We start from the raw sequence: 4,801 nt of genomic DNA, 5'->3' as shown, positions 1-4,801 counted from the left end.
GCTTTTCGGACGTCAGAACTTTGTCGAAACTTTCTCGGATTTCATATATTCAGCTCTCATATCCATTCACCACAATTCAAATATCATATAAGCAATAATAATTCAATTTAACACATTTATTTGTATATCGACTTACCTCGTACGGATTTGAATAATCAGGATCGGCTACTCGACGACATTCGACTTTCCCTGATTTAATTTCGTTTTCTTTTGTACTTGAGCTAAATCAAATCAAATTTAACTCTTTTATTCAAAAAAATCATTCAAATCAATCCACAAACACACATTTAGGGCATTTTTCAAATTAGCCCTCATATTTTCATATTTTGACAATTTAGTCCTTAATCACAAAAATCACAAAATACATAAAGTTTGCGTATACTTATGCTTAGCCGAATATTCATAGCACTCATACAGGTCCACATATTTCATTTATTTCAAATTTTAATCCCTCAATTTACAAATTTCACAAGTTAGCCCAAATTACTCAAATTCATCAAAAATTCAAAGACAAAATATATCAACCCAACACATATCTTTTATTTTCCAACAACTAACATCACAAAGCTCACAATTTCATCAATGGAATATCTCAATTTCATCAACAAAATTAGAAATTAGGGCATGGGCTTGATAGATTACTCAGCAATGATTACGAAAATGTAAAAATTATCAAAAACGGAACAAAACTCATACCTTAATCAAAGAAAATCAAAGCTGAACCCTAGCTTGTATTTATTTCTTTTTCTTTTGATGAATTCGGCAACATGAATGAATTAATGGCCAATTTCATGTTTTTATTTTACTTAACTTATAATTATTAATCAAATACAAAAATTGCCCTTTTATTAAACATATAATAATTAATAAACATATGACCATTTATGTCCATCAATTAAGCTAATGGCCTATTTGCATCTTAAGGACATCACATTTAATAAGACACATCAATTAAGCACTTTAACAAATAGAAGACCACTTTTATAATTTACACGATTAGGTCCTTTCATCAAATTGAGCATAGAAACGATTAAATTTTCATATGAAACTTTCACACATGCTAATCCACATATCATAAGCATGAAAAATAATATTAAAATATTTTTGACTCGGATTTGTGGTCCCAAAACCACTATTCTGACTAGGGTCTAAATCGGACTATTACAACTTGAGTATCCATCGAAATTTCAATGATTCAATGGAAATAAAACTCTTGACATGGCATGAGAATTATGAGATGAAATGATAATGGCTTAAAAAGAAATATTGCATGATGAGCTCATCTATGTTTACTTGATTTTTATGAGGATTTTTGGTGACTAACATGTTTGATTGAATGGATGTGTTTAGGCAATATTGCTAGTGGATGGAAAACATGATTTTGTATGCTTAGATTTAAATAACGAGATTGGTAAGTTTAGTTTCTGTTATACGAACTTACTAAGCATGTAATGCTTACTCCATTTTATTTTCCCTATTTTATAGTGCTTGGAAGCTCGCGAAGGTTGGAAGATCATTGGAGCATCGTCACACTATCAACTAGTCATTTTGGATATACTTAGAAAAATCATTTTGATATTATGGCATGTATAGGACAACTTGACCATTGGTAGCTTGATAATGATGGTTTGTAATCTAGCCATTGGAATGGCTAGTAATGGCTTATTTTGGTATGATTAAGAGGGTTATTTTGATATATATATATATACACATGTGTTAAGTTGAGTATATGTTATCAAAGGTTGTGATTGCCTAAGTTAATCCAAAGTAAGTTTATAACCACTTATGCATGCAGTGATATGCCTTGTTGAATGAATAAGTTGGTTTAATTTGTATGCTTGGAATGGCTGGTATTGGTTGTGTGTTTGAAGTGCAGGTGTTGGGTTAAATTTTGGGTGAGAAATAAAGATATGAATGGTTTGTTTTTTTCCACATGGGCAGACATACAGACATATGTCTAGACCGTGTATGACACACGGCCTGGTAACATGCGCATGTGGTTAGGCCGTGTGTCCCCTGCACCTTAATTTTGAGAAACAGAATGCTCAGAATTGAGTACACGGGTAAAGACACGGGTGTGTGTCTCAACCGTGTTGTTGACACAGTCTTGGACACGGGCGTGTTACACGGTCATATGAAAACTGCACTTAAATTTCAAAAATAAAAATTCATCACACGGCCTAGCACACGAGCGTGTGACTTGGTTGTGTGACTACAATATCTTCTTGCTTTAAAAGTTAGAGAGTTACACGGGTTAGGGACACGGGCGTGTGTAGTACACGGCCTGACTACACGGGCGTGTCCCTAGGCCACAAGGGCGTGTGAGCCCTGCACCTAGGAAAAATTTTAAAATTTCACAAAAAATTCATTGAGTTCCCGATTTAGTCCCGATTTGATTCCAACACTCATTTTCGGCCTCCAAGGTCCATATAAGGGACGATATGTATGACCTTAGTAAATAAATAGTAATTTATGTAAATTAATTAAAAAATGTTTTGAATGTTCCGGTAATACTCTGAAACCCTACTCCGACGACGGATACGGGTTAGGGGTGTGACAACTTGTGTATAGCATGGCTTTACTAGAAACAGTGGAATTCATAGATCAATTAAAGAGTTAATGATATCCTCTCATTGGCATTGTATGGATTGATAAATATGGAAAGTGGCCACTGGTTGCTTGTTCTCGAACGAGCAATTTATCACAGTCATTTGTTGATAGTGATCATATTAATCATTAAGAAGACATAATGGTGACAATGAGATAAAACAGGATTGTATTGAGTGAACAAAATTAACTCAAAGGAGTCAATGATATCATATAAGGGTAACACACATATGACGAGGTCATTAGACACAACAATTGGATTAATTGCTTTAGTAAAAAGTATGCAATAAGTAGTTTTCAGTCATGGTACTTCTTGTGGACTGACTCTATGATTAAGTAATTACAAATTATTAGAACAATGCTTCTCAAAATAATTGCAATTATTAGAGCCTAATTGTATATGTTTGATTGGTCCCTCGACTAGCTCAACAAAAGCTCAATCGGACTGCATTTGAATCAAAAGAAAATTTTACGACTTTGGAAATAATTTAATTGAGTCGATTTTTTCGATGTGAAATTAAATTAGGTACTCGTGAGAATTGTTTAGCTAGAGAATTTGATTAAATAATTTTCTTGAAAAATTAATTTTGAAAATCTAAGTGATTTTTGGGAAAATTAATTTTGATCAAGTAAAATTAAATTAATCATACTAATTAAAATTAATATGATATTTTTGGAAATTAATTTCAAGTTAGACAATTAGCCCAATGGGTAATTGAACTTGAAAGTTGGGCCTGAGGGCCCAAAACTGAGACCAGGACCAAAAAACTGGTTAAACCAGAACTAGTATGTGAAATTGGGCTGACGGTCTAATCGATGGCTAGATCGAATTGGTTGGGTTGTCAATGACCCAGATCGAACCAATAATAGCTGAATCAGCTCACGATGTCATACGATTGTCGCACTTGCATCATTGGACACGACGGTGCTAACTGTTGCGACAGCGATGTCCTAGTGGCCGGTAGCGGTTAGTCTTTGGTGGTTGAGCAGTGAGAGAGTTACACTCTTATTGGGGCTCTACCAGAGAATTTGACTTTAGATTAACTATTCTAAAAATAATATTATTTTAATATTTTAATATTAAATTTAATTTAATATAATACTTATCTACGAGATAGGAGATGAGTCCAATTTGGATACAATGTAAGATCAGAAAGCCTCTTTTAATTGTGGAGGGATCATTTTGTATTGGCTCTGGAAGATTGAACTTAAAGAAACAGAGGATGACCCTAAAGCATAAAGGTTACGCCAAGGAAATAATTCAACACTCTTAGTAGAAGAAGGTTACGGTTTAGGATTTATGGGGATCATAAGTGGATCCAATGGTAAGGTTTTTGTTGGGATGTTAGTATGGGAATGACCCATGTTTTGAGTAGGTGAGTCTGTAGTCTAGGTGGGTTTCACTGGGACTGATGGCACAGCAAGCAATGATGGAACTGAAGGAAAACGAACCTTTGGATTTAGGAGTCCCTTCTTAAGTCTACGCCACTTTGGCTGTGGAGCTTCACTCTCCTTAGAAACTGGAGTATATTAACTTGCTCTAGGCCTCTTTTGGTACTTATTTGTAACTGGTATTTTGGAAGTGGCGGTTGTAGCTCTCTCTTTAGCATAAGACTTTTCCAAAATAGCCTTAATGTCCATAGTTGGTACTGAATTAAGCAAAATATGAGCTTTTGGATTAGATCCTGCAACACCAACTCAAATTTAGCTTTGTTTGAAAAAGAAGAAGAAGAGTAAGGAATACGAGGAATGATAAGCCAATTTCGAGAATGTATTCCACATAATTCATAGAAGTAAAAAGAGGTTATCCTATGTGCCCAGTTAAGATCTGCACCAAGACAGTGGTACCATCGAATAGCCAAGCCTCCGAAGTAGAAGGTATATGGTAGTTGTCTAGCCAACTGATGCGACCAATATCTCATCGACCATTGGGACTTTGGTTTAATAAATAGTATTGGAAGATATTCCTAACTATAACCAATTCCACGAGCTCAAGGATACACCCTTTTCTTGAATGATTGAACTACTTGTTAGCAACCTTAGAATCAACTGGGAAGCTTTGAGAACAAACAAATTCTTGGGAAGTGTCCAACAGGTGGGAAAGCCAAACCCGTTTTCATGTTTACAAACAACCCTTAAGAATTTTTCCTTCCTCGAGTGAAGATTAGAAAGGTTATTTTGAATTATTGGCTCA

Source organism: Gossypium arboreum, chromosome 12 (assembly GCF_025698485.1).
Source record: "Gossypium arboreum isolate Shixiya-1 chromosome 12, ASM2569848v2, whole genome shotgun sequence".
NCBI lineage: Eukaryota > Viridiplantae > Streptophyta > Magnoliopsida > Malvales > Malvaceae > Gossypium > Gossypium arboreum.
The sequence above is the reverse complement of the archived record's forward strand: the minus strand, read 5'-3'. Positions refer to the sequence as shown.